The sequence below is a fragment of the Oryctolagus cuniculus genome, chromosome 6 (genome assembly GCF_051225735.1).
Source record: "Oryctolagus cuniculus isolate XC-2025 breed Fujian yellow rabbit chromosome 6, ASM5122573v1, whole genome shotgun sequence".
Taxonomy (NCBI): Eukaryota; Metazoa; Chordata; class Mammalia; order Lagomorpha; family Leporidae; genus Oryctolagus; species Oryctolagus cuniculus.
In genome coordinates, this window is record NC_142872.1 from 54,928,515 (window position 1) to 54,951,158 (window position 22,644).

Here is a 22,644-nt window from a genome sequence, read left to right on the forward strand (position 1 = left end):
TTCTACCTTGGCAAGAAAGTACCGAATTTTGATGACCTTAACTCACTTTTCTCCTTCTAATCCCTCTCTCTCTTCCTTAAGAACCCTGAGACGTGGGAGGGACTTCTCTTCCTTAGCCTCCAGGGGGACCTCTGGATTTTTACATTCTAAACCTCCATGGGTCTGTCAGAAAGTGGGGAGCTCAGCCATTACCCTGTGCCTTATTTGGCCCAGAGTCTTCTGCTGGAAATCCCAAGGTCGGGGAGATCATTGTGTAGTGGCTAGCATCTACCTCACCTGGGTCACACCATTATTTTCTTCACCTGTATTTCTTTTTCTTTTTCTTTTTTTTTTTTTTTTTGACAGAGTGGACAGTGAGAGAGAGAGAGAGACAGAGAGAAAGGTCTTCCTTTGCCGTTGGTTCACCCTCCAATGGCCGCCGCGGCCAGCGTGTCGCGGCCAGCGCACCGCGCTGATCCGATGGCAGGATCCAGGTGCTTCTCCTGGTCTCCCATGGGGCGCAGGGCCCAAGCACCTGGGCCATCCTCCACTGCACTCCCTGGCCACAGCAGAGAGCTGGCCTGGAAGAGGGGCAACCGGGATAGAATCTGGCGCCCCGACCGGAACTAGAACCCGGTGTGCCGGCGCCGCAAGGCGGAGGATTAGCCTAGTGAGCTGCGGCGCCGGACACTTCACCTGTATTTCTTAATCAACTAGTCACTACCCTCTTTCTTATACGGCACCGAAAGAAAGGAAGTGTCCTTATAAATATAAATAAATAGATATAAATCCTTAATCACTAGATCTTTTCACACAGACCACATGGACTACTAAAGAAATATAGATAATATGTTGAGAATTTCTGACTTCGGCTATTTCAGAAATGGCCACCAGGTGTTGTTTCCTTATCACTGTCCCATTATCTGCCCAAATGCACTCTCATCCTTTACATCAGCACCACATAATAGGTAAACTCCTCTGCAAGACAAATGAGGCCCAGCTTTTGTCTATGAGAATTTGTCTCCCAATACACTTTCCAGATGACATGTTTTTCACAATGACAAGATTTCCTGAATAGTCTGAGCTCCTTTGGTCAGCCTGAAATGTTCTCTCCTTCACCACCATCCAGTAATCTCAGGCTTTGCCCATTTGCCTAATTCTTAATTACCTTGAAGACTCTGCTCAAGCACTTTGTTCTGCTGGAACTGTCCTGATCCCCCTTCTGCTGAATTGTCTTGTTCCATGTTCGCATACCATGCTGGATATACCTCACTTCAGGTGCTTATCAGAGTGTATTTTAATTTGGGGTTTACTTATCTGCCTTTCTCACAAGACCCTGAGCTCTTAAGTAAAGTGACTATATCTTGTTCATTGCTGTATTACTCAAATTTAGCACAGCCCTGGCACCTAGCAGATTAGCAATAATTGCTCAGTTTGATAAATTATTCTCCTTAGGATGGCAATTTAAAGAAATTGTAGTACTCAAAGTGGTAGATGCAGCAACTGACATAGCTCTAATATTTAGGAAGCACTAATATTTAGGAAGCTGCTACATGTATTATCTCAGTTAAACCTTACAGCAACCCTGTAAAAAGCTGATGCTAGAGATAAAATGATTAGGCTAAGTTTTCAAAGTAGTAAAATAGAATTTCATCCTCAGTTAATCGGACTCAAAACCTGTGTTCCTAACCTCTAGCCGCTGTAGGAAAATGTTACAGGCTGTTCCTGTTTTGTAAATCAGTGCAGCTACTAATTACTGCCAAGGGCTGCAAGTGACTGCACCACAATTCAGGTGTGGCCAATGTGATGGTGTTCATAGGCGGGGCCTTTAAGAAGCGTTTTGGGCATAAGGGCCCTTCTCCCCTCACCGTGGGAATAAGACCTTTATAAAAGAGGCTTCAAGCAACTTTGTTTTTATTTATTTATTTTTTGACAGGCAGAGTGGACAGTGAGAGAGAAAGGTCTTCCTTTGCTGTTGGTTCACCCTCCAATGGCCACCGCTTCCAGCGCGCTGCAGCCGGCGCGCTGCGGCCAGCGCACTGCGCTGATTCAATGGCAGGAGCCAGGTACTTATCCTGGTCTCCCATGGGGTGCAGGGCCCAAGCACTTGGGCCATCCTCCACTGCACTCCCTGGCCACAGCAGAGAGCTGGCCTGGAAGAGGGGCAACCGGGACAGAATCCGGCGCCCCGACCAGGACTAGAACCCCGTGTGCAGGCACCGCAAGGTGGAGGATTAGCCTAGTGAGCCACGGCGCCGGCACTTCAAGCAACTTTGAGCTTGCTTGCTGTCCCTTCTTCTACCAGGGAAGGGCATGGCATTCCCTCTGCCCGCAGAATGCTGCCCTCGCCTCTGAGACGAACCTGCTGAGGCCTTGAACTTGGACCACTTTTCTTGCAGAACTCTGAGAAGCTGGTTTCTATTCTTTGTACGTTACTTATCCTATGGTATGTGGTAACAGCACGAGCAAACAAACCAGTAGAACCCAGTGTGATGGCCATAGACTTGAAGCAAAGTGAATGTGCACTGGCCATCTCCACAAGAATCCTTGCTGTGGGAAGTCCATTGACTGAGGTTCTATACACTCATACTTGTCTCTCAGCTTTGCAGACCTTGGAACACTTGGTCAACTTCATCTAGAACAGATGCAAGCCTTGTGTAGCTATTTGAAAGTGGATAGCTTATTAAGGCAAAGCGAGAGAGGTGAGCCAAGTCTTTTGTGAAAGATCACCACTGGTCAGTCTTCTTGGTGGCCACATACTCTCTGAAGGTAAAACTTCTTATGGGCAATTATTACAACTTTATAGGAGCTTTATTCTGGTTATAATTAGGGAAACAGTTAATATTTTAGACCGCAAGACTTCTCATCCCTCCTTAGGCTATTAAGATCAGTGACTTTGCCTTTCAGCTTCCATATAATAAATACATGAGGCCCATGACTAGAAAGGAAATTTTATTTAACTCTTGATTCTTCCTGAATAGTTTCCTGGGGACTGTATTATGGCTGTGTATATGATGTTAAAATAATACTTCCCAAAATCTGTTGCATGAGTTCTTGGTGAGTTTGCTGTGAAGGAGGTGTTCCACAGTACAATCCAATTTGGGAATGGTGAGTTAAAATAGTTCAGCAGGTTTCCTGTTTTACTGGAAGCTTGTCAGAGACCTTTCAGAAGCTATGTCCTGTGATTTCTAAGAAGATGATGTGATTTGGGAAAAACTTAACCAGACTTTGTAATTTTTATTTTGGTCTCACTAGCATGCTCTAGAAGAGTGCAGAAATTATAGGATGAAATTCTTCATTAGCAAAACTAAATTTTCCTATTGCCTATTTTCCTTTGCACCCCCAGGTCTTATGCTGATAGATCATATAAGGATGGTTTTGAGTTGCTTGAAGTGTAATTCGTGATCAGCTGTATTAGACTCCTTCAAAAACAAGATTTATCTATTTATTTAAAGCAAAGCAACAGAGAAAGAGGTCTTTAGTCTGCTGGTTCACTCTCGAAATGGCTGCAGCGGCTGGGGCTGGGCCAGACTGAAGCCAGGAGCCTGGAACTCTATCCAGTTCTCTCACATAGGTGGCAGGGGCCCAAAGTACCTTTCCCAGGTCCATTATCAGGGAGCTGGATCAGAAGCAAAGCAGCAAGGTCTCCAACCAGCACTTGGATATAAGATGGTGGCATCATTGTACCACAAAACCAGCCCCTGTTAGAGGCTCTTTGCCAGTCAGGAACTTTGTTTGCTGTATAGTAGAGGAAGTTGCATTTAAAAAAAATTTTATTTTTTGAAAAATGGTGAAAGAGGTGGAGAGAGGGAGAAAGCTTTCATCGGCTGATTTACTACCCAGGTGGCTACAACAACTCATGACAGGGTGAAGCTTGGGGCCAGAAACTCCATAAGGGTCCCACGTGGATGGCAGGGGCCATGCATCTCTCATTGCTTTCCCAGGTGTGTTAACAGGGAGCTGAATTGGAAGCAGAGCAGCTGGGACTTGAATAGGCACTTCAGATACCAGGATTGCAAACAGTGGCTGAACCCACTGTGTTACAATGCCAGCCCCAAACATGTTTTAATGGTCATGTTTTGTGCCATTCAAAACTGTCTATTCGTGTTCTATGAATATGTAGAGGGTTGAAAGAAAGTCAGGACCTCTGTTAGTGAGTGTAGTCAGCAGAATTCCTAGCAGAAGAGATAGGAGGTAGGCTTGTGATTAAAGGTACCTGGTCTAGGATAAGAAGTCAAGGGGGACAGCTTACAGGGGCTGAGCATGAGCAAAAATATGGAAGCAGGCATGAAAACTTACCCAGGCAAAGAGTAACCACTGGCTTGACAAGACTAAAGTGATGATGTGCATTCCAACAACCAAGAAAGGTAGGAAAGGTAGATTAGTGCTAGATGCATTATTATCAGAACTTCTAAATGCTTGAAAGCTTGGTGTGTCATTCAAAATATAGAGACATGTTATTGGGTATCTAGGGTTCATAGATACTGAGTTCCAATTGTCATAGCTCTTCATGAAAAAGAAAAAAAAATAAAAATACAGAAGCTTAAATAGTGGTGTGATAGAAAGTTAAATATTTGCTTACCCAAGTGCAGGTCAAGCATGGGTCTCCTGAGCAATACTTGGAAAACCCAGGTCTCAGCCATAAGGATGAAGCCCAGACATCAAGACCAGAATCTGAGGCAGGCTGGTGTTGGACACTGCAAACTGCCTGGTGTCATTGGTCGCCTTCAGGTTTTCTGACAATGATACTGAAAAACCTGCTTCAGAATGGACTGTCCTGCTGGCAGCAGGCAGTATCCTGGAGGCTCACACATTGCAAGACAAGATTTTCCTTCATTGTGAGATGGTTAAGGCCACAGATCACGGGATTTGGTGGCTGAGTTTGCATCCTGGTTTCTCTAATACCAGCTAACCATTATATGCAAGTTACTGCATTTCTTTTAAGTTCCCAATCCTTCATTTGGAAAATGGGCATGTTGTAGTCTGCTAGAGTTGCTGAGTGCTAATGAAGCTTTTAGTAGAATGCCTTGTCTAGAGTATTGTTCAGTAAATGTTACATTACATTTTGATATTATCTCCAGACCTCCGAAGGAATTCAAGAATCTTCTTCCTACCCTTAGACAAAGGCAGACTTACAGAAACAAGAAAAATGAAGTAGGTGTAATTGTTTGTCCTTGGCAAATTAGTTCATTTTCTTATGTATTTTGCCATGACCAAAAGTGTTAAACACCAGGCAGCATCAGCACTGGTGAATTTGGTACAAATGTGACCATTACCTTTTAATCCCAGGTTGCATAGCTCCTGCTAGTAGACAGCACATATTTAACTTGCTTTAATAAAATGCAACATAATAAATATATTAGTAAATGTTAGAGTGATTTTTTTTGTATCTGAGCACAGAAGAGATAGTTGGTGCATATTTTTATATATTGTCAATACATCTGTTTTCCTGTTTCTTCTGTAGGGCCATAATACTTATTAATCTCAATATTTCTAATGTTTTTTTATTCTTGGCTACTTTTCTGACATATTAGTTCTTAGCAAGAAAAAAATGACTCAGTAATAGTAGACATGAATTCCACTATCTTTTCACAGCTCAGTAGGTTTAGTAATAGATAATGGCATAATTACTTTTTGAGTTTTAAAAAATCCAATTGGAATGCCTGCAGGTATATGTACATTTATTTGGTTGGGAACTTATTTTTTTAGCATAATTCATTTACTGCACTTGGTGTGACGGGTCCAAATGAAACCACACATCCAGAGGAAATTATTTTTTAATACAGACTCATAACCCAGATATTAAGAATATGCCTTTTTTTTCCCTCACCCAAAGGCAGTAAGGCAATTTTTCCCCTCAAACCCATTACCACTGTCCATCAGGAATATTTATTCTTTTCCTTCTATGATTTACTCAGTTTCTATGGTGCTGCTCTGTGTATTGAGGGGAGGCACAAGAAAGCTCTCTGCACCAATCATTCTTTCATTAAGGGAAAATGTACTGAGTACCTACTTTGTACCAGGCAGTAATATTAGCACTGGGAATACAGCTGTGAATAAAAAGCAGGCAAAAATCTCTACTCCCTCCTGGTGCCATCATTCCAGAGGTATTACATTACCCCATCTCCTCCACGCAGTGGCTAAAGGACAGAGTTTTGGGGGTCTCCCTCATGCTTGAGCTTAATAAAACTGAAGCTGAGATGCATGGCATCATGGGCCAGATCTTTTCTGACTACCCACTCATTTCTTGTGTATGCTAAGTTGGAAAATAGGAAGGGTTGGAGAAACCAGGAAACCCTGGGCCAGAGACAAAGGCGTTTTATTACGACGAAGGTAACCATCAGAGGTGCATCCGAGCACCCCTCAGGTAATGCAGTGGGAGTGGGCACCTGCATGGGCAGTGGAGGTATTGTACAAATGATTGTCATAGATTTAGGAGGCTGTAGTCTTAGATAAAGGATTGCTGGCAAATAAGCCCATCCTCCCTTCTTGATGGAATCTATTACATCCCAAGGAGGTAAGCATCTATCTTCAGTGTCTCTGAATGTTTTATAAGAGAGTTACTATCATCTAATTTTCCTTTTCAGGCTGTCCGCCGATGCAGACGTTGAAGACAAGACTGAACTGTGTGGGTCATTAATGAGTGAATGTGCAGGAACGCAGAGAGTCGTGGAGAAGCATCTCCCAGTACTGTGCAACTACAAGTAGAACGTAAGTCCTGTAAAGAGGGCTGATAGCCTCTTCCATATGCCTATAGGCATGTGGGGTATATAGTAGGTGCTCAATACACACTAGCTAAAGTGATGTGTAAGAATAGTTTTGAAAGTGATGGTGATGATAATGTTCATGATTTCGCCTTTTCAGAAAGCACTTGGTCTATTTTAGGTTTAAGACAGAAACACCATAGACAGAATTAAGTGACAGTCTTATAGCCTATGGACTTTTGCTCAAAAATATTTCAGATTGAGACACATTATGTCATTAATTTACCTAGGATAAAATGGTTCCCCAAATTTGTGGGATTTTTTCCCACTTATTTTGTGGTTTTATTTTGTTGAGGTGGTCATGAGCACTACACCTATAAAAATGCTCAGGCAAACTTAAACAAGGACAATTAGAAAACGTTAAATATTGAATAACTATGGGAGATGTACAATGTACAATAACTTCAAAACAGAATTTGTTCAGCAAAGTAATAATACAATCAACACCAAAAACAAAAAAACTTAGAAAAATACCTTTTTGTTAGCCTGTCTTTTCTAGATGTACCCCTTTTAATCTATTTAAAATCTATTAATATTTCATAGGATACATATGCAACAGAATGTACTTTGAAAAATATAGCAACTGCTCGATTCTCTGATATCCACACACTATTTTACTTTCAAATTTCTGGTTTCACCTATGAACCTGAATTCTGGAAACTTGAAATTTAAAGGAATTCTCAATCCAGGGAATACTTTGCTCTCTTTTACTGTGTGTAAATGATGTAGAAAGGCAAAAGGGGTAAGAATGGCTTTATCAAAATCACAATTACTGATCTGTGCAAGTATATAGTCTTAAAAGGAAATTGGGCGACTTTGTCATGTTTGTAAGATTCTGCTACCTAGGAATGAAGATAACATTGCAGGGGCTCCTCACTGCCTTCTCTGTTTTTCTTCTCGTGTGTGCAAGACTTCCACGCAGTCAGGCAGTATTTGCAGCTTACGGTGGCTGGCTGCAGATGGAGGGAAGTTTGTCTTAAAAAGTGTCTTTGTAAGATAATGAAATCTTTTCTAGAAGTCTGCAGAAGACATTTCATTTGGTCTTATCAGCTAGAAGAAATGGCATTTGTGTTGAAAGAAACTGTCAGAAGGGAAGGCAGGCCACCTGATTTGGTCCACCCAGTCATCATTTATGGCTTGGACAGGACCTGTCTCCCCTGAAGACATGGCCTCCCTAGGAAGAATGCCAAATAGCAGGACTCATCAGCAAGAAAGTAGATGGAGAAAGGCTGTTGGTTGAGCTATTGCTTATGCATGCATGAGTCACGCCCTGCACAAAGCCAGTTGTGATTAGATTGTATATTTTTAGCACCCTGCAGTCCCATTACATAAACACAGAAGCCCTATCTGATGACCTACTATTTCTCCTTGTGTTTACATGGCATGACAAGTGAATATTTTTCCTGAGGGGTACGGAGATATAGAGACCATTTCTAATAGTTTGCTCAAAATCCCCTAACTAGTATCAAATTACTAAAATCCAGAAGTGCTAACTTAGAGTGCCTCCTCTCCATACAAACACTCTTCAATGAAAGTTCACGTACATACTTTACATGAAGGGTGTAGGGGTAGAGGTGAGGTGGGAGTTCCTCATGGCTTTAAATAGATGTCAGATTTATAAATAGGTACCTGTGTTTGCTTGTGTAGTTACCCAGTGGCTTCAGCCAAAGAGCACAAGTTGATGGCAGCCGGTGCTACCAGCGTGAGCACCTGGCCCTGCGCCAGCCCTTCCAGCTAGGAGCCAGTGTGAAATGAAAGCAACTCGTTTTGACAGCTTTGACAGAAGGTGCTACACACAAATTACAGTTTGTTCAAAAATTAACTACCAGATTATTAATTTGAAAGAAATGTGCATAGCCTAGTCTTCCCCCTTCTAGATCTCTGGCTGAGCTTTCTTGTCTGTTGATGCTGATCCCTCTGCTTCCTCTGGCTCCATCACATGTCACTGGAGACTCGGAGTCTTTGCCAAGAGAGTCACAAGTCAGAGGAAGCCAAGCAGGCTTTTGCTCTTTTGAAGTTTCCAGCGGCTCTTGGGTATTTCTGTGGCTTTTTGAGCAACTCACTCAGTTGTGGAATTCAGGCTGATCAACCTGCGGACTTCAGATTCCTTACCTGTTCCAAAAAATTAACTTAAAAGGTCAGAATAAGTAGATTGGAACTGACAATCTCTGGGGAACCTTTATCTCTCATGTTAAAGGTAATAAGTTATTGTTAAATACATGAAAAGATGTGTATTTGAAAATAAGTTCCTCATACTTCTGTGTAATTCTCAGATAACTTGATATTTTATTGAGCAGTCTTTGAGATTTTATTGACTGTTCACGAAGCACTATTTTTGTATGTTATGGTTCATCCATACTACTTTGAGACCTTCTCTTTTTTTACCTAGTAATCGAGGATACTTTCGCATTAGTTATCTAGATGTACTTCTTTCTTTTGAATGGCTGTATACTATTCCACTGCATTGTTATTTTGTAATTGGTCCCATCTCTTAACAAAATACATTCACATGATTTCCAGTGTGGTTCCCACAGTGAAAACAATTGTTCTGAAAACCTGTATGGGCACATCTTTCGACTCTGAGCCATATATTTTTGCAGGATCATTTCTTCAGAAAGGAATTGGTGAGGCAAGAGCCCAAGATACCTCTCAACAACTACTCAAGATGTAGGGTCACCTAGGCAACCACCTCAAACGAGAGCTTAGCTTGGAGTGAGAATTTCTTCCCTATGTGATGGCCTGAAAATTAGCAAATTTCTGGAATGGCACTTCTGATGGATCTCTTTTACTTCGTATCCAACATGCAGGTCTAAAATGACTGCTCTCTTGCTCATTTTTATGGGTGATAATGTGTTCCTCCCACCCTGCTCTTCTTTTTATTTCACTGCAGCTATAACAAGCACTCACAAGAACAGCAATCTAGGTTACCTGAAAACCATTTCCTTGCTAACTTGGCTCAAAAAACTAAGCCTTGAGATAGAATTGGAAAGCAGTCACTCATTCGTGGTTATGTGAAACTGCTTTGGGGCATATCATTAACTTTGCCTCCTTGGTTTATCTGTTTAAAAATAGGGATGCAGTTCATTTGTTAGGCATTAGCAGATGACTCCTAGGCCTTGTTAGGGTGAACACACTCTATCATTCTCCCTTTGCACAAATGTAAAGCACTTTACTTCAGAAAAATGCTAAGTGAATGAGATGCTTAATAATAATAAACAAGTATCTTAATGCTCTGTGATTAGCACTCAGTAATGAATAGTGTTTAGACCTCCTTGTTTCTGTCAAAAAGCCATTTTATCTGACACAGAAATGGACTAAATTATTTGATATGCATTAGCTATGAAAAAGACCTCTTGCAGAACTGGATATTCAAGTTGGTGACCCTTCGGAGCTGGAGCAGCAATTAGGCATGTTATCTGTTCCATTCATACCCCAAAAAGAAAGGATCCAATAACACAAAGCGGAGTACTTTCAGATTCAAGATACTCTCACTTCAGTATTGATTCACGGGACCTCTCCAGACACCCCTTACCCCCCAGTTGTCCTCGGTAACCTCCACTCACCTAGTGGGTCTCAGACCCTGCAGGACCAACTGCAGAGCAGTCATGTGCTTGTTTTTAACATGTATCCCTCTGAGAATTCTGAAATCATCCAGCATATGAGAATCTCTTCCCTCCTAGACCATGGATCTGAAACAGTCACAGGCATACATGCACAGGAAGCTTGTTAAGACCTAGTTGTGACTCACAAGAACAAGGGTAGGGCCTGTGTTCTGCATTTCTCATAAGATTCCAGGTGTTGTGGTTCCAACTGGCCTGTTCCCTACACTTTGAGCCCTACGATTAAACACCTGGGAAGCAAAGCGCCGTCATTCACCATTGACACACAGTGTGTCATTCAGGGCTTGAGCCCGGCACGTGTTCCTTTGACAGAATTCATCAATGTCAAATAAGGGATGGTGAGACTCTGGTGATGTTATTTAGTCATGAACTAATACTGAAATTATTTCAGCATGGGCTTTTTGCTATGAATGTGTTGGTTTTAACTAAGGGTAGTTGTCCTAACCAAGTGTTCACGTCCAAAGGCAGCTGTTGTAGGGGCTTCAGTTCTCTTTGAGAGCACCAGCGTGGTCTTGTTTAGAAGCAGAGAAGGTAGAAGGAATATCATTGAGCGTTCCATGACATTGAAGAATGTGCATTGATAGAATACTGTAGACTTACTCACTGATACTGAATGAGGAATTCAGAGGGAAAAAAAGACTATTTTCCCAGGTACTATGTTGTCAACTAGTGGGATATGCTAACTCGGTGGTTAGCAAAATCCCATTGAGAACACCTGACTTCATCAATAGGTTTATGCAAGATAGTTGGAGAACTTTAAAGAGTGGTGTCTCGGCAGTGGGATGTAGGACTTCCCTGTCCTTATATGGTAATAAAAATCTGTGTGCCAGAGTAACCTCACTCTGACACTTGTTTTCCTCATAACTTGTTGATGGCGTGAAGAGGTTATGGCTCATATAAAACTATCAAATGCAAGTTGCCAAATTGGCTCAGGCTGGTAGGCAATAGGAAATAGCTAGGTTCAGTTCACTGCCATCATTATATTTGATCTGTCCACATACATTTAAAATAATTAAAGTGATTCACAAAGGGTTATGCAACTGACATTGGCAATGTTAAATTGAAATCTATATCCGTGTAATGCTCTTTATTTCTTTAGAAATCCTTGACAGAGAAAGGTAAATGGCTTGCAAAAGACTTAAATTTTACATTTAGCTTTTTTCTCCTTAGGACATTTCACATTTGGGTAGACAGAAGCAAAAAGGGTCAAGAGCTGGCTTTGGCCCAATTATATTAGGTATGTGTCCTCTCAGGTTTGCAGGAAACTTATAATGGTTCCAGCAGCTTCTTCTCCAGTTCCCAGAGAAGAAAGGCAAAGATAAGAGGTAATGAGTTGAAGTAGAGAAATGAACATGGCTCCAAATCACTCTCGTTTTTTCCAACCAATTGAAAAAGAACAAATGTTGATTTGAATGAAAACTTTTGCCTGGGAAAGCACATACTGGAACTCTTAGGAGTGTTTCATGCAAAACAGAAAAGTAATAGTAGTAATATTAAATGCTGGAATATAAGATGATGTACTATTAACATGTGTTATTAAATATCCGATATCCTCTTTTTGATTGAATCCTGACTGATAAATGAGGTGGTATTCAGACAGAATGTAGAAAAGCAAAATAATAAAGTTCTAATTCATGTTCTAGAAGACAAATTTCTTAGAAATCGATAGTATGTTAGAAGTTCTTGTCTGGAGGGTTGGTGCAAGGCATTTGGAATGACTGTGCAGAGTATAGAAGTCCTTTGTGAGTGGAACTTGCGAGAGAAGCCCCCAGAGAGGGTTTCCTTCCCTGTGGGATTCAGAAGATTGGCAGATACTCGTGTGAAAGCACAATCCCATGGGTGCCAGACCAGGGAATTTTAAGGTTCACAGAATAAAATACATGATTGCTTTCCCAGGATTTACTGAATTGCATATAGTGTAGACAAAGATGATGGACAGGAGTATGTTTTGACCATCAAAGTGTAACTTCAGCTTTGGTGCTACTCAAATATATGAGACATCCCGTAACAGAGGGACAAGGCTCAAAAGACCAGGAGGCAGACTTGCTGCTAGTTACTTTGGCTCATAGGATTTTTTCATTCTTCAGTTAAACCCTGGCCTTGTACAATTAGGTCATTCTTGGTGAGTTAGGCGCCCACTGATCTCATCAGTGGAACCAAACAGAAATGACTGCAGAGTGGCTCCGAGGATGCAAGCCCCAGCTCTGGGACAGGGGTTGGCACATATTTACTGAGATTCTGATATGTAAGTGTCCACGATGTACATATTTGAGTAACTTTGTGCCTTTGGGTTCTATTACAACTATGTGCTGGCAGCATGGAAGCAGCTGCAGACAATCTAAACAAATGAGTATGACTGTGTAGCAATCAAACTTCATCTACTAAAGCAAGTTGAGAGGGAGTAGTCCCCTGCTCTGTGGCAATGCAGTGTATGTCCTTGACTTGTTCTGTTTCTTGTAGGTAAAAGAAACATCTTTCATAGTAGACCTGTCTTGATGAATTCCTCTTTAAAAGTTTAGCAAGTCTTTCTTTAGTACTAAGTATGTGGACTGCACTGCATTAGGTAAAGAACTTAAGGGGGAGGTTAAGGGTGAGGAAGGAAGGAAGGGTAACAGCAGTTTGCTTTCCCAAAGTGGCTTAAATCTCCCTAAAGAACACCAGCATTGGTAACCAGGACCAGTAAGGAAGGGAAGGTTTGCATGGAAGGACCAGATATACAAACTGTGTGTGTCCATTTTGGTACAGTCCAGGGCTCTGGTAGCACATAGGTGGTAGGGGATCCTCCCAGAATCCAGTGCTTCTTGTGTCGATTAACAAGGTTATGTCTCCATCTATGAAGTGCAACCCATTGGGGTTTGACGTTACCTATTTCATCTTCTTCCTTGTGAATGCTGTGTTACTAATGCCTCGATGCAAACATGAGGGGGCTCTTGTCTGTCTGCTGTACCACTGCTTCTCGCGTTGTGATTCAGTGGGATTGTGGAGGGACTGAGCATGCCATACTTGCAGCTCTGTCGCTGGATAATAGGATGGCAAAGGACGAGGATAGTTCAGCAAGTACGCAGACAGCGTCTGTATAAGAGGAGGAGCCAGGCTTCTCAGACTAAACATATTTACTACGAGAGGAATTCCAAAGTGTAAATTTTGAACAGCTAAATGAGTCTTCATCTGAAAATGTGTTCCCACCTTCCTTCTGCACAGTACATATGTAAATGATCCACTTAAATGATCCACTTACTTCTTACTCATTAAGGCTGCTGTGAAAATGCAGTTGGGTGATATGAACTGGTTAATGTTTTATGCTAATTCTTAGCATTATGCTTTAGGTGCTAACAGCTTCTTGGATAAGGGTGAGCACCCAAAGAGGATCCTGAGAACATATAATAAAGGGAGAGGGAAATCTGTGAAGAGGCATCAGGTCACAGCTGTTGAGATCACAGTGGACTCCAGACCCGGGGCTGAAAGAATGTGATGATGGGGAAAGGGCAGAGAGGAAAGATGGGAAGAAAAAGCCATAAAGAAAATAGGGGCTGGAGATACAAACTGAAATTCTTCCACTGCACAGTCCAAAGGGATCTGAGGAGTGACTGGTGTTTGGTTTTTTTGCATTTCTGATCTCACACTCCTAATGTGTATAGCTCATCATTATTAACAGGGTCCCAACAAGAAGGCTACTCTTAACCTGGAGGGAGGCCTATCAGAATCTCAGAAAGGAAGTTGGGAACTCTGATGCCTGATAGATGGCAGTGCTTTGAGAAACAATAAGGCTGACTTATTTTATAGAAAAGTAACTCAAGGCCTGGGGACAGTTGACTTTGCTTAGTGAAGTCATTTTGCTCTCGCTGATTTTCCTACTTGAGCTCTGACATAAAGGCTCACATCGCTCTACTACAACTTCTACCCTTGAGTTGATGAAGCATTGTGTTACAAACACTGGCATTGTGTAGACTGTACGAGATACTGATTACCTCTTTTTTTTTTTTCAGTATTCTGAGATACTCCTCACAACTTTCAAAAAGTGTTAGAGCAGATAGAATTCCTATTTTAAATTATAAGATGTTTTCTTCTTTACACTAGTAATAGTAAGCTATTATTTTCCTGATCTCAGGAAGTTTATGAATTATGGCAATTTTGCCCACTTAAGAGAAAAATTAATTTATTTCAAAATGTGTATGTAGGGGGTGTTATTGTGCCACAATGGGTGAACCTGTTGCTTGCAATGCCAGCATCCTATATCCAAGTGCTGGTTGGAGTGCCAGCTACTCCATTTCTGATCCTACTCCCTGCTAATGCACCTAGCAAGTTACTGAGTGGGAGAAGGCCCTAGTACTTGGATCCCTGCCAGCCATGTGGGAGGCAAAACTGGGGTTTCTGGCTGCTGACTTCTTGCTGGCCAAGACTTGGCTGTTGTGGTCTTGGGGGAATTAAATCAGCCAATGGAGGGCCTTTCTCTCTTTCTCTCCATCCCTCTCTGTCTCTATCACTCTGCCTTGTAAATAAATAAAAATCTTCAAAAAATGTAAATGTGGCAAAGTATGCATCAAAAATGAATAGCACTTTAGGAAATATATATAAACCCTATTCTTAAGTCTTGGATTTTAATTGGTGAGATGAGTAAATACTCAGGGAAATCTTTTAAGAAATACTCAATGATCAACAAAAGAGTTTTGTAAGACTCCATCAGAATCTATTAAAATATAAGATTCACTTTGTTAAGAGTTTATCACACTGAATTTTGTCTGCTCTTAGTTTGCATTTCTTTTTATATTAAGAAACAAAAGAAGCAAGAGTGCATTGCCTAGCATGATGACTTTACATATTATGCACTCAACAATTATTTGTTGATTAAATATGCATGAATACATAATCATATTCTTTCTGCATGTGGTATATGAGGTTTTGTTTTCTCTATATAATTTATATGCATGTATAGTATTTTACCTACGTATGCATTTTTTGTTTCATATTTATTTGGCTTATGCCTTATGTATAAAGTCAGACTGGTAAGGACATTGATGATGATGTTGACTACTTGGTAAAAATGATTTATCTATATAGAAATTTTTGCTTCACCATCTGACCACTGCATCTCAAATTCTGATGTGTAAGTTTGTGTTCCCAAACTCTGAAAACTAATGTTGAATATCAGATATTTTACATATACATACTATACACACCCACATCAAGTGTTTCACATACGTTGTTTCCTTTTTATCCTCACAACAACCTAATGAATTCAGAGTGGTTATAGCACCATTTAACAAACCAGAAAACTAGTTTTGCTGAGATCACAAAGTCATTAAATGGTGGAAAGAAGAGATGCACATGGAAGTATAACTCCAGAATCTATGCTTCTAACCACTATGGTTCAGTGCAGACAGACGCAACCCCATGCCAAATCCAGTATCTGCCTGATTGTAAGTAAAACCCGACAGAACACAGTCACATTCATGTATTTATTGTTGGCTGTGGCTGCTTTAAGAGCCTCAGGAGCAGACTGGAATATAGACATTCCTCAACAATGGCTCAACTTAGAATATTTTGACATGATGCTTGTTCAAAAGTAATGGGCATTTAGTGAAGACTGTGCTTCAAGTGCTGGAGTTTGATGTTAGTCCCTCCCCTCACCCAGGGATAACTATGTGCAATACAATATTTTGAGTCCGTGGGAGGGAGAAGGGGACAGCCAGCACAGCCCCCAGCCAGCTGCACAAAAATGATTGGAAGAAACCATTCATCCTCCACAGGGGCCTGGGCTGTTACAATAGAATGAGTGGGATGGGAGGTGCATTAAATTTTGTTTTTTACTCAGGATAGGTTCCACTTGAGTTTATCTGGGCATAATCCCATTGAATGTACTGGCATCAGTAGTTGTAACAGAAACCACTTGCTAAATTTAAAATATTTACTGTCTTAGCCTTTACTGAGAGAACTTGTCAATCCTGCTGTAGTGTACCTAATGTGTTATTCAATTTCATGAGCAAAGGGAAAGATTTAGTTCTGTAATTTGGAAAAGTATGTTGTATGTAATATAGGATGTAAAATGCAGCTATGTGGTCCCAGTGTTTCTCATTGTATTTCTGGATGGTGTATGGGTAAAAATGTATATTACTTAGCATATTTCAATCATTTTCAATGATTTATGAGACAGCAGGAGCAGTGTCTTGCTTGGGCTCTTGCTAGACACGCTAGACATTCCATACTGGGTTCAGGGCATATTAGAAATGTACACTTACTAGAATTAACATTTTAAGATGTATTCATAAACAGATTGCAAAATATTTATAGTTTTGAAATCTAATGAAGGCCTGGTAGTATTATTTTAGAGTTAAGACTTCAAAATATATTTAATTATGTTTTCTTAGCCAGCTCCATTTTGAAAGCCACAGAAAAACATACATTGTAAAATTGCTAATAAATACGAGAGGGGTTGTGCAGCATATTTTTCTTACTAATTTTAAGGAGGAGTTTTTCAACATTATTGTGAATCATAATTATGTCATTATATGTTATAAATATATTACATGTATTTACACCACATAATTAGACCTAATTCTAATTATGTAGATTCATGGTAATCAGCTAAAATTTGCTTTAAAAAACCAAGATAATTCCTCTAACAGATGCTACCTTAATAGAATATTAAGTTTGAGAAAATCTCATGAAAATAAGAAAATTAATAAGTAATGATTAAACCTTAACATGCAAGGAGAATAACATATCATGTCACCATTCTCCCAATCTTCATTATAAGAGATATTGTTTGTTCTGAGACAGACTCCAAAATTTTGCAAATAATGTTTTGGAGAAATCATCTCTTGTATTGAAAGAGAAAGCAATCCAATAAAAAGACCTCAAAGTTTTCAAGATTTGTTTTGGTTATAACATAAATACTCTCTTTTCAAAGCTCTTACATAAAAACCTTTAAAAATTTGTTCTAGTAACAAAGAGGTAAATAAAAACACTATTTCCCACTGGAATCCTGCTCTCTAGATGTTAAATCTAGCATCATTGCTGTAAATTGCTAGTTGTAGTCTTTGATTGACATGTTTACCCAGATAATGTAACAGTTTTTGTGAAAGAAATCTACTTAGTGTCTGGATGACATGAAACATGCTTCTTTTGGAAGGAAAAGCCCCAAAGTGTTCTTTTAAATCGGAGTCTTTTCTCTCTAAATCTTTCACGCTGATAACGAATCATGTAATTTGTTTTACTCCTTCATTTACCAAACATTAGTAGTGCAATTGCACCGTGCATCTAAATACACTCTTAAAATCCCCTTGGTAGCTCTGCCCTTGACTTTATTCTGACTAATTTTCGACTCTGGGTTGCACTACAGATGTTTGACCAGAGGACCCATTTGGTTGTCTTGAGCACTCGTTGTCTTTTCCCTTGGGTTTTAATACTAACTTTGTTTTCTAGGCATCTAGACAGTATGCCACAGTTGCTTACACTGCAGGAAAACATAATTTCTAATGGTTTTGCCATTAACTGTGAAGTACATATTTTCTTTTTTTGTACAGAAAATAATCTTCCTTTTGAAACTCCTATACATGTCAAATGAACATGGGGATGATGAAAAGGTATTACCCAAACACCTCAAACTTGTCCAGTATATGTGAGCCTTGAGAGTATGAAATATCCAAATGGCTCCAGAGGGGAACCCAAGCCACTTTTTTTTTTTTTTTTCCAGAAAACTGATAGGAGTAGGGAAAACTATGCACTGGTACCTTTGTGGTGATTCAGCCAATGGAGTTGGGGCTCGGCAGCCATGTGCTGATCTCTGTAGCCATTCCTAATCTGAGAAAACCTTGACAAGTTTGGGAGTGGTCATTGCCTTTAGAAGTCCTTCCTGGCCATGATAAGCAAGTTTCCTTTACAAGGAATTGTTCTCCCCTTTTCACGTGCACATGCAAGTCACTTCCCAAGACCTCAGTCTTCTCTAGGTAATGTCCCACTGAGGATCTAAAAACTTCAATTCAAAAATCCTACTCTCTGTTACTTGATCCCGTTTTTCTTGCTTGAGTGGGGGTGCACAGAACAATAAACTTGACTATATACTGAATACTCACTTTACCTCCATCATTATTTGACTGTTACTATAGAAATCAAATCAAACTTGGAACAGATAAATTAAATCAGTGAAATTTTATGCCAATCTTACCTATAGAAAACCCTTAGCCATTAAGAATTTAACATGTGTAGCTTTGATTATTTATTGGTCATTTGCAATATCTGTGCTACAAATTGGGATTGTCAACAAATTGGGATTGAGGTGGGTTACCTTAGAGTCAACTTGTTTGTGAGGGAATCTTTAACCCTCATTTTAGAAGAGCATATTATTTTGATTCTCATTGTCTGTGCAGTCAGTGGGGCAAAGTGAATAAAGCTTTGCTCATTTATGAATGCTGACTCTTAGCGTAACAAGCCAATTTAATTTAAACACAAAAATGGAAAAGTGTAAGAAAAGTGATAGTCTTCACGAAAAAATCATTTTTGGATATTATTATTATTTTGTAGTTAACATTGATTAAAGGAGTTATTTACAACTCTGTGGCTATATCTTAATTAGTTTTGTAAGAGGCAGTAATGTACACTGTTAGTTGAGGGAGAAACTTCAAAAAGATCTTTGGTCTGTCATGCATATGTGTGGCTTTGTCCTATTAAATCATTCCACTAACATTGTCATATACAAAGCCATTTTCAGCCTCAAAGAAGGACCAAATTTGCTTTGTTTCTAATACTTTACAAAACATTTTTAGAGACTAACTCTATCTTAAAATTGTGAGGCATGGAGAATTTCAGTTTATATATATGTGTGTGTAAATATATGCATATGTATTACATATATAATATTCCTTTCCTTTAATATATATAAATATATGTGAAAATAAATATGCATCTGAACTTCAGAAACGAGGAAGAATACCAGATAACATAGAATGTAAATGATTCACAGGTTTTAGAAGAATATATACATACCTCAGAAGTCAACACTTCATGATCCCCATACACACACACACACACACACACAGAGCGGCTCATTTCATTTGCATTGGTGGTCAGACCACTAGGACACTGATATTTTGACATAAAAGTTTTCTTTTTAGTAATACTTATAGACCCTAAAAGAGTACTCAGAGAAAAGGAGATGCCTAGTAAATATTTAGAACTGATGTTTACTTTATTATTTTGGGTATTATACAATACAAAAACAGCATACCACAGTTTCATTTAGTGTTTAAGATAGTCTGGAGAGCAAATCAATGAAAATGATCAGGGCTTGAACCACTGTGTGAAGAAGTCTCATTTTTACCTTGTCCAAGGTAAATGTTGCTAATCCATTACATCCCTGTTGCCTGCTGAGCCTGGACATAGCTTCGGAATCCTCCTCCTCTTTGAAATCCTCCAATTGAAACTTGACAGTCTTGCCTTTAGCCTCATTCAGTCAGCTGGAGTTGGAAACTATTTCTACATCATTTGCTATTGTTGGATTTGATGGTTTTTTCCCTAGAATCTCAAATAGAAGTTAGCATCACATAATCTTGAGACTTCCTTGACTTTCAGAACTACCACTGTGAATATTTTCTACTAAATTTTGATATGATCAATTAATCTCATGAATTTCAAATGCTGACCTAGATGCAGATGTTTTTGTGGATACAGGGTATTTGAAGAGCTGCCTCCCAGACTTCAGAACCACAATGCAAATTTCATTTTTCTGTTTGTACATTTTGCAGTAAAATGGAAGTGTTTCAGATAATTATTTGAGATGCATCATTTTCAAGAGGACTTAAGAATCTCCTCTAATAAATACTGGGTCTCGCCCATAGGTGATTTTACCGCCTAGGAAACAATGTTTGAAGACATTTTTGGTTGTAATAATGAAGGACACGTGAGGGGAGTTGGTGCTGTTTATTTCTAGTGGTTATTCTCCAGTGATATCAACAACCACCCCAGAGTACATGAAACAGACCTCCCACAACAAAGAATTATGTAGTCCTAAATGTCAATAGTGTTGAAGATGATAAAGCATGCACCAAGCTATTACAACATTGAATTCTCCATAGATATTGAAGAAAATAATTCTGGAATTAAAATATTTATGCTATTTATTTTCACTTATAAATCAAATTAATGTTTTTTAAAAAGTGACTGACACTCATATTTGAAAGCTACATCTGGATCCAGTATCACTAAATGATGAGTAAGACATTCTCAAAAAACAGTCAGTGGGATGCTGTGGAGCCCGCCAAGAAATTGCAATTGAAACTTGACATTGTACTTCTTTTTCATCATCAGTGAATGACCGAAGTGTGAGCTCTTCAATGTTCCACACTATATTGATTCTCACACTGAGAAACTGCTCTTGTAATACAAGATGGGTTTCAAGAGTTCTCTATTTTTTTATGTGTTTAGTCTAGCAAGTCTTCATTCTCTACAAAAACTTGATTCTGTCCATGAAACAGACCAGTTGCTCACTTTTGAAATATTCCTATGACTAAGTGTCGTTAATTTTTGCTGATGAACTGATGGAAATAAAAACATGTTCATTTATACCACCCCAGAATAAAGCTTTGTTTTCTGAGAATTAAATCCACTGCCTCCCCTACACCTTTTTGTCAACCAGAGACAGTAAGTATCTGTTAGACTCTAAGATTCTTGAGACACAGTGGCTGAGAACATTTCATATTAACTCAAATATATAAGCCTTAATAAGCCAATTTCCTATTCAGTTTAATCTATTTTCAGCAGATCAAAATAATTAAAAATGCTAACAGTTATGGTAATTTTCAATACACTGTGAGAGAAGCAATTTAGATAGCACCTTCCCGACGAATCTATATTTGTATAAATGCTGATCAAGAATATTTGTTCAATTTTATACAAATCAAACATGAATAATTTCTTCCATATTATTCCTTCCATTGTTGTGTTTTCCCTCTATCTAGTTATCCATTTGCCGTTGGCATGCTGCTCTAGGAAGATTTGATTAAAATCAATAAGTTATTGGGAAGATGGCAATTAGCAGTCTTTCACCTATAATAGCATTGTCTGTTAAGCTTCCTTTGTGTTAATCACAATATTTTAGCGTGGCTCTCCTAGCCAGCCCTGCAATTTAATGAAATGGAAGGTTTAAAAAGCATCTTTAATTTGGGGCACTGAAAATATGCTTCTCTGTTTTTCACTGTTTTGATAGGAAAACCCAGCACTTCCACAGTATACCGGAATCCTCATTTCCTTTGAGGATTTGCTATTTTTCAGACCTCAGAAATATCTGCATAGAAGTTTATACTACATAAACCTCCAGTCAGTTCGATGTACCATAAAAAGATACCAGCAAATATCAATGTATAGATTTGTTAAACTATTTCAAAGTGGCTTGATAGTTTGTTTGTAGTAGGTAATTGACATGAAGAAGTTCGTAACTTTGGCTGTGTAATATTGAGTGGTAAGTGCCGGGACTAAGGCTGGAACCTTGACTAATGCCTCTCGACAGCAAGTAATGATTGTCAGAGTCATTAATTAGAATGAGGTCATGGTACCCTTCCTTTGACGTTTGTTATCGTCTAGTCCTTTGTTCCAAAGACCCCTTAGTTCACTTTAGTAGCTCCTTCCTCAGAGGAAACAAGAACCATGCATCTGCACACAGGCACAGGTACACAAACAAGGTACTGTGCTTGTTATTTAATGATGTAAAAGGAGGGCTATTTTTACACAGAATTTTTACATGACAATTGCTTTGAAAACAGACACTGAAGCTAGAAAACGAATAAGGTTTAGATCTGTAACTAAAATCCTAGTTCATGAATTAATTAATAATCTTTGGACAATTATTATAAAGAAGCATTAAAATTGAAATATTCATCTGACTAGTAGGGCATGGCCTGTTGATGCTATGCTGGGTGAGTTTGTCAAGTCCCTCTAAAACCAGGAAGTTCCAAACTAGGATAGACGAAACTAAAAGAGAAAAAATAGAAATAGGTCTTATTCTCTAGGAATTATCTGTCAAAACAGCAGAAGAGGTAGAAGGATACTGTAGCTACATTGATGATTTAAAGCAACTGATTTTTGTGAAAAGAAACTGATGACAATTAATCAGATGCTTTACAGTCTATAAGTTCAAATCCTTTGAGTACTTGAGCAGCACTCCATTGCACTGGCCCTTGTAGACACAGTCTTACAACAGGAGTCATGTGTACTTACTCCTCATGTGGGATCTCTGTCCTTAATGTGTTGTCCAATGTGAATTAATGCTATAACTAGTACTCAAATAGTAT

At 39.3% G+C, this 22,644-nt stretch overlaps 1 long non-coding RNA gene across 5 annotated transcripts in view; it reads left to right on the top strand.

Moving 5' to 3' along the window:
- The window catches only part of LOC138850057 (uncharacterized), a 1,261,171-nt gene that overhangs the window by 1,107,179 nt on the left and 131,348 nt on the right, over positions 1–22,644 (top strand). For all 5 annotated transcript variants that reach the window (XR_016235507.1, XR_016235499.1, XR_016235497.1 and 2 more), the window contains one exon: positions 6,567–6,690. This is a non-coding gene — a long non-coding RNA (uncharacterized LOC138850057). The remainder of the gene's footprint in view (positions 1–6,566; positions 6,691–22,644) is intronic.